The sequence below is a fragment of the Tachyglossus aculeatus genome, chromosome 2 (assembly GCF_015852505.1).
Source record: "Tachyglossus aculeatus isolate mTacAcu1 chromosome 2, mTacAcu1.pri, whole genome shotgun sequence".
Taxonomy (NCBI): Eukaryota; Metazoa; Chordata; class Mammalia; order Monotremata; family Tachyglossidae; genus Tachyglossus; species Tachyglossus aculeatus.
Window position 1 is genome coordinate 140,772,764 of NC_052067.1, and position 8,581 is coordinate 140,781,344.

Genomic DNA, 8,581 nt, shown 5'->3' on the forward strand with positions numbered 1-8,581 from the left:
AGGGAGCACGTCTACCAAACTCTATTGTCCTGTACATTCATTCAGTCGTACTTATTGAGCGCTTACTGTGTGTAAAGCACTGTAGTAAGTGCTGGGGAAAGCACAATATAACAGACACATTTTGTTTTGTTTTGTTCTCTGTCTCCCCCTTCTAGACTGTGAGCCCACTGTTGGGTAGGGACCGTCTCTATATGTTGCCAACTTGGACCTCCCAAGCGCTTAGTCCAGTGCTCTGCACACAGTAAGCGCTCAATAAATACGATTGAATGAATGAATGAATGAATTTCCGCCCACAGCGAGCTCCGTAGTGCTTTGTACAGAGAGAAGCCACGCGGCATAGGGTTAGAGCGTGGATCTGAGAGTCAGAAGGTCATGGGTTCAAATCCCAGCTCCCCTGCTCGGCTGCTGTCGGTCCCTCCTCCTCAGTTTCCCTCTCAGCTACTTTCTCTTCCATTCGTTCATTCAATCATTTATTGAGAGCTTACTGTGTACCGAGCACTGCACTAAGTACTTGGGAGACTACAAGAGAACAATAAAAAGAGTCACATTCCCTGCCCACAAGGAGCTTACAGTCTAGAGGGGGAGACAGACATTAATAGAAATCAATAAATTCCCAGACCTTGCAGCCTTCTAGATTGAATCCTCCTTCTGAGCAGGGAATGTTTCCGTTTATTTTCTATTGTACTCTCCCAAGTGCTTAGTACAGTGCTCCGCACACAGTAAGCTCTCAATAAATATGATTGACTGATGACTGACTGACTCTTTTCAGCTGTCCTGCTGACTCCAGGTTCTCTAATCGAGCCTTTCTTCGCTCCCTTTCTCCCTCCTCCGCTTTGCTCTGGTCCTTCTTTCTCCCTCTTCCTGGCTTTTCTCTGCCTCTTCCCTGCCCCATCACCACCTGGCCATCACCAAACAAGTCGGAGCCTTCAGAGGTGATGACTGAAGTCAATCAATCGCATTTAATCAATCAATCAATCCCATACATCAAGCACTTACCATGTCCTGAGCTTTGTATTGAGAGCTTGGGAGAGTACGCTATAACAGAGTTGGTTAGACACGTTCCCTGCCCACAAGGAGCTAACCGTCTAGAAGGAGAGATGGACATTAATATAAATGAATAAATTACGGATATATACTTAAACGTTGTGGGGCTTAGGGTGGGGTGAAAAAGAGTGCAAATCCAAGCGCAAGGGCGATGCAGAAGGGAGTGGGGAGAAGAGGAAATGAGGGTTTAGTTGAGGAAGGCCTCTTTGAGGAGCTGTGCTCTTAAATAAGGCTTTGGAGATAATAATAATAATCAATCAATCAATCAATCGTATTTATTGAGCGCTTACTGTGTGCAGAGCACTGTGCTAAGCACTTGGGAAGTACAAGTTGACAACATATAGAGACAGTCCCTACCCAACAGTGGGCTCACAGTCTAAAAGGGGGAGACGGAGGACAAAACCAAACATACTAACAAAATAAAATAAATAGAATAGATATGTACAAGTAAAATAAATAAATGGAGTAATAAATATGTACAAACATATATACATATATACAGGTAATAATAATAATAATAATATATACACATATACAGGTAATAATAATAATTGTGGTATTTGTTAAGTGCTTACTTTGTGCTAGGCACTGTACTAAGCGCTGGGGTGGATACAAGCAAATCGTGTTGGACACAGTCCCTGCCCCACGTGGGGCTCACAGTCTCAATCCACATTTTAACAGATGAGGTAATTGAGGCACAGAGAAGCGAAATGACTTCCCCAAGGCCACATAGCAATGTGGCAGAGCTGACATCATTCATTCATTCAATCGTATTTATTGAGCACTTACTGTGTGCAGAGCACTGTACTAAGCGCTTGGGAAGTACAAGTTGGTGACATCTAGAGACGGTCCCTCCCCAACAGTGGGCTCACAGTCTAGAAGGGGGAGACAGACAACAAAACAGCACATAACAAAATAAAGTAAATAGAATAGTAAATACATACAAGTAAAATAGAGTAATAAATCTGTAGAAACATATATACAGGTGCTGTGGGGAGGGGAAGGAGGTAGGGTGGGGGGGATGGGATGGGGAGAGGAAGGAGGGGGCTGAGTGTGGGAAGGCCTCCTGGAGGAGGTGAGCTCTCAGTAGGGCTTTGACGGGAGGAAGAGAGCTAGCTTGGCGGATGGGCAGAGGGAGGCCATTCCGGGCCCGGGGGATGACATGGGCCGCGGGTCGACGGTGGGATGGGCGAGAGCGAGGCCCAGTGAAGAGGTGAGCGGCGGGAGAGGAGCGGAGGGTGCGGGCTGGGCTGGAGAAGGAGAGAAGGGAGGGGAGGTAGGAGGGGGTGAGGGGATGGACAGCCTGGAAGCCCAGGGTGAGGAGTTTCTGCCTGATGAGCAGATTGATTGGTAGCCACTGGAGATTTTTGAGGAGGGGAGTCACATGCCCAGAGCGTTTCTGCACAAAGATGATTTGGGCAGCAGCGTGAAGTATGGATTGGAGTGGGGAGAGACAGGAGGATTAATCAATCAATCAATCAATCAATCGTATTTATTGAGTGCTTACTGTGTGCAGAGCACTGTACTAAGCGCTTGGGAAGTCCAAGTTGGCAACATATAGAGACAGTCCCTACCCAGCAGTGGGCTCACAGTCTAGAAGGGGGAGGATGGGAGATCAGAGAAGTCATTAGAACCCATGACCTTCTATCTCCCAGGCCTGGGCTCTAACCATTATGCCATGAGGTTGGTGGGGGTGGAGGGGTGGGCACAGAGCTTGCCAACATTATCATCATCGTCTTCATCCTCCTCCTCCTCCTCCTCATGATCATCTCTGCCTCTCCTTCGTTTGCAGTGGCTCCACTCATCTGAGAAGCAAAGAGAGGCAGGAGAGTCAAATGGTGAGTGAGGGGAAAGGGAGGCACTCGTCCGCTGTGTGACCTTGGGCAAGTCACTTCACTTTTCTGGGCCTCAGTTACCTCATCTGTAAAATGGGATTAAGATTGCGAGCCCCCTGTGGGACAGCGACTGTGTAATACTAATAACACAGGGAAGCAGCGTGGCTCAGTGGAAAGAGCCCGGGCTTGGGAGTCAGAGGTCGTGGGTTCTAATCCCGGCTCTGCCACTTGCCAGCTGTGTGACCTTGGGCAAGCCACTTAACTTTGTGCCTCAGTGACTTCATCTGTAAAATGGGGATGAAGACTGTGAGCCCCACGTGGGACAACCAGATCACCCTGTATCCCCCCAGCGCTTAGAATAGTGCTTTGCACATAGTAAGCGCTTAACAAATGCCATTATTATTATTATTATTAATTGTGGTATTTGTGTCCAATCTGATTAGCTTGTATAGTGCCTGGCACATAGCGCTTAACACATACCATTATTATTATTATTATTCATTCATTCATTCATTCAAACGTATTCATTGAGTGCTTACTGTGCTCAGAGCACTGCACTAAGTCCTTGGGAAGTCCAAGTTGGCAACATATAGAGACAGTCCCTACCCAACTGCGGGCTCACAGTCTAGAAGTGGGAGACAGACAACAAAACAAAGCATATTAACAAAATAAAATAAATAGAATAAATATGTACAAATAAAATAGAGTAATAAATACGTTCAAACATGTATACATATATACAGGTGCTGTGGGGAGGGGAAGGAGGTAAGGTGGGCAGGATGGGGAGGGGGAGAGGAAGGAGGGGGCTCAGTCTGGGATCCCTGTTATTTAGGAGTCCACAGTCTAAGAAGGGAGGAGAACAGTTATTGTCATCTCGTCTAACGGATAAGGAGTCTGCGGCCCAGAGATGTGAGTGAGTTACCCAAGGTCACACAGCAGACAAGGGGCAGAGCCAGAATTAGGACCCAGGTCCTCTGATGCCCAGACCCGTACTTTTTCCACTAGGCCATGCTGCTCCGGTGACACTTGTCTTATGCCGTCGAGTCGTTTCCAACCCATGGCGACGCCACGGACCCAACTCTCCCAGAACTCCCCGCCTCCATTTGCCATCGTTCTGGTAGTGTAGCCATAGAGTCTTCTTGGTCAAAATCTGGAAGTGGTTGACCATTGCCTCCTTCCAAGCAGTCAACTCCACCCTCGACTCTTTCGAGGGAGTTTGTAGCAGATTGTCTTCCACTGTGAGCCCACTGTTGGGTAGGGACCGTCTCTATATGTTGCCAACTTGTATTTCCCAAGAGCTTAGTTCAGTGCTTTGCACACAGTAAGCGCTCAATAAATACGATTGATTGATTTAATTCCACTGTCTAGCCACAGGCCAAGCTAGGAATGGAATGGGTAGGCCTCTGCTCGACTCTCCCTCCCGTAGTTGAGACCGGTAGAAGACTGGAAGCTCTTCAGGTGCCACCCTGAGAGGGGCTGATGATGCTAGTCCTTCTCTTATTGCTGCCCAGGGAGATTGGCAATGGAAAGGGCAGGACGCTTGACCAATTTAGTGCCGGGCATTCTCAAGTACAGTTCTCAATCAATCAATCGTATTTATTGACCGCTTACTGTGTGCAGAGCACTGTACTAGGCGCTTGGGAAGTACAAGTTGGCAACATATAGAGACAGTCCCTACCCAACAGTGGGCTCACGGTTTAGAAGGGCAGTCCCGAAAAGCAACTGTTAAGGTGGTTTGTTTTTGTATTTTTATGGCGTGCGTTAAGCGCTTACTATCTGACTAGTCCGAAGCAGAGAAGCAGCGTGGCTCAGTGGAAATCAATCAATCAATCAGTCGTATTTATTGAGCGCTTACTGTGTGCAGAGCACTGTACTAAGCGCTTGGGAAGTACAAGTTGGCAACATATAGAGACGGTCCCTACCCAACAGTGAGCTCACAGTCTAGAAGGGCAGTCTCGAAAAGCAACGGTTAAGGTGGTTTGTTTTTGTATTTTTATGGCATGCGTTAAGCGCTTACTATCTGACTAGTCCGAAGCAGAGAAGCAGCATGGCTCAGTGGAAATCAATCAATCAATCAATCGTATTTATTGAGCGCTTACTGTGTGCAGAGCCCTGTATTAAGCACTTGGGAAGTACAAGTTGGCAACATATCATCATCATCATCAATCGTATTTATTGAGCGCTTACTGTGTGCAGAGCACTGTATTAAGCGCTTGGGAAGTACAAGTTGGCAACATATAGAGACGGTCCCTACCCAACAGTGGGCTCACAGTCTAGAAGAGAATGGAAAGAGAATGGGCTTTGGAGTCAGTGGTCATGGGTTCAAATCCCGGCTCCGCCAACTGTCAGCTGTGTTTGTTAAGCACTTACTATCTGACTGTTCTGAAGCAGAGAAGCAGTGTGGCTCAGTGTAAAGAGCACGGGCTTTAGAGTCAGTGGTTGTGGGTTCAAATCCCAGCTCTGACAACTGTCAGCTGTGTGACTTTCGGCAAGTCACTCAACTTCTCTGGGCCTCAGTTACCTCATCTGTAAAATGGGGATTGACTGTGAGCCTCCCTTGGGGCAACCTGATCACTTTGTAGCCTCCCCAGCATTTAGTGCAGTGCTTTGCACATAGTAAGCGCTTAATAAATGCCATCATTATTATTAATTATTATTACGAAGCACTGGGGTAGATACAAGTGAATCAGGTTCATTCATTCAATCGTATTTATTGAGCACTTACTGTGTGCAGAGCACTGTGCTAAGCGCTTGGGAAGTACAAGTTGGCAGCATATAGAGACGATCCCTACCCAACAGTGGGCTAGGTTGGACACAGTCCCTGTCCCACATGGGGCTCCCAGTCTTAATCCCCATTTTCCAGATGAGGTAACTTGAGGCTCAGAGAAGTGAAGTGACTTGCCCAAGGTCACACAGCAGAAAAGTGGCAGAGCCAGAATCAGAACCCAGGCCCTCTGACTCCCATGCCCGGCCTTTATCCACTAGGCCGCATGAAAGATGTTCTTCTGTGAAGGGGGATTTCTCAAGGCAGGCTTCGTACTAAAGGCACAGCTTCATCACTAGATTCTCGAGGAGATTTGATAGAAAAATTCTATAATCCAATTCAAATTCCCCAAAACAGAACTATTTGCTGTTGCCACTGAACCTTTAACACTCAAACTGTGAGCCCCTTGTAGGCCAGTCCCCGCTTTTAGACTGTAAACCCGGTGTGGGCAGGGATGGTCTCTGTTGCTGAATTGTACAGTGCTCTGTACACAGTAAGCGCTCAATAAGTACTATTGAATGAATGAATGAATGAACTGTGTTTGACCTGATTATCTTGCACCTAACTCAGTGCTTAGTGCAGTACTTGGCACAAAATAAGCGCTTAACAAATACCACAGTCATTTAGCTTCATAGTCCCCAAGGTTTTTGTAAGAAACCTGGGCTCTTTGGTATCCCGAGGGAGTAAGAAAATAAGAATTTTGGGCTGTTTTTGGAGTGCTTATCAACCAATCATATTTATTGAGACTTACTTTGTGCACAGCACTGTGCTAAGCACTTGGGAGAGTACAATGCGTCAGAGTTGGTAGACACATTCCCTGCCCACAACGAGCTTACGTCTAGAGGGTTATGTTACCTCGCAGGAAGTACAGAATAAGAGCCGTGGCTCAGAACTCACGGAGCAAACGTGGCGTATCATTTTTTAAAAATGGTATTTATTAAGCGCTTACTGTTTGCCAGGCATTGTACTAAGCACTGGGGTAGATACAAGCTAATCAGGTTGAACACAGTCTCTGTCCCACGTGGAGCTCACAGTCTTTATCCCCATTTTACAGAGACGGCGTGGCTTAGTAGACAGAACACAGTCCTGGGAGTCAGAGGGAGCTGGGTTCTAATCCCGGCTCTGCCACTTGTCTGCTGTGACCTTGGGCGAGTCATTTCACTTCTCTGTGCCTCAGTTCTCTCATCTGTAAAATGGGGATTAAGACTGTGAGATAAGAACAGGGCAGGGGACTGGGCCTGTGGCCAACCCGATCCACTTGTATCTATCCCAGAGTTTAGAATAGCGCTGGTCACATAGGAAGTGATTAACAAGTAGTAGAAGCAGCGTGGCTCAGTGGAAAGAGCTCGGGCTCTGGAGTCAGAGGTCATGGGTTCAAACCCCGGCTCCGCCAACTGTCAGCTGTGTGACTTTGGGCAAGTCATTTAACTTCTCTGTGCCTCAGTTCCCTCATCTGTAAAATGGGGATGAAGACAGTGAGCCCCCCGAAGGACAACCTGATCACCCTGTAACCTCCCCAGTGCTTAGAACAGTGCTTTGCACGTAGTAAGCGCTTAATAGATGCCATTTAAAAAAACAAGTACCATAATTATTATTATTATTTGCCCAAAGGCACAGGGCAGACAAGCGATGGAGCCAGGGTTAGAACCCAGGACTTTTTGATTCCCAGGCTCACGCGCTACCCACTAGGCCATGCTGTTTCTCAAATCAAGCTACCCATTGGTCATCATCAATCGTATTTATTGAGCGCTTACTGTGTGCAGTACTAAGCGCTGGTCCCTCCAGCATTGCTTCAGCCCATTTTCCAGCCCGCACCCTCCGCTCCTCCACCACTAATCTCCTCACCGTACCTCGTTCTCTCCTGTCCCGCCATCGACCCCCGGCCCACGTCCTCCCCCGGGCCTAGAATGCCCTCCCTCTGCCCATCCGCCAAGCTCGCTCTCTTCCTCCCTTCAAAGCCCTACTGAGAGCTCACCTCCTCCAGGAGGCCTTCCCACACTGAACCCCTTCCCTCCTCTCCCCCTCATCCCCCCTCCATGCTCCCCATCTTACCTCCTTCCATTCCCCACTGCACCTGTATATATATATATGTATATATGTATATTTATTTTATTTTGTTAGTATGTTTGGTTTTGTTCTCTGTCTCCCCCTTTTAGACTGTGAGCCCACTGTTGGGTAGGGACTGTCTCTATATGTTGCCAATTTGTACTTCCCAAGCGCTTAGTACAGTGCTCTGCACATAGTAAGCGCTCAATAAATACGATTGATGATGATGACGATGATGATGTTTGTACATATTTGTTACTCTATTTATTTTACTTGTACATATCTATTCTATTCATTTTATTTTGTTAGTCTGTTTGGTTTTGTTCTCTGTCTCCCCCTTTTAGACTGTGAGCCCACGGTTGGGTAGGGGCTGTCTCTATATGTTGCCAGTTTGTACTTCCCAAGCGCTTAGTACAGTGCTCTGCACACAGTAAGCGCTCAATCATCATCAGTTGTATTTATTGAGCGCTTACTATGTGCAGAGCACTGTACTAAGCGCTTGGGAAGTACAAATTGGCAACATATAGAGACAGTCCCTACCCAACAGTGGGCTCAATAAATAACGATTGATGATGATTTTCCCGGCACCCTAGGGAAATCAGAGCAGCCCCAGAGAGGCCGAGATTTGTCTCTGAGCCTAGTATTCGGCAGCGTACTCTCCCCAGCAGTAGGACCAACTACGGTGTCCTGCCTATTTCATCTGGAGAGGGTTAAAGGGAAATGCGCCTTCCCACATCTCTTTCAAGCAAAGTATACTTTGGTGGTGCCAAAGCCATAATGTTCAAACCAGGAGACGGTGAGGGAGACTAGTGGTTAGGGCACTTCCACGAGACATACTTTTAACCTCACAGGCTTACAGTGTGGCGTGCCAAACCATGAACATGTTGCTCTT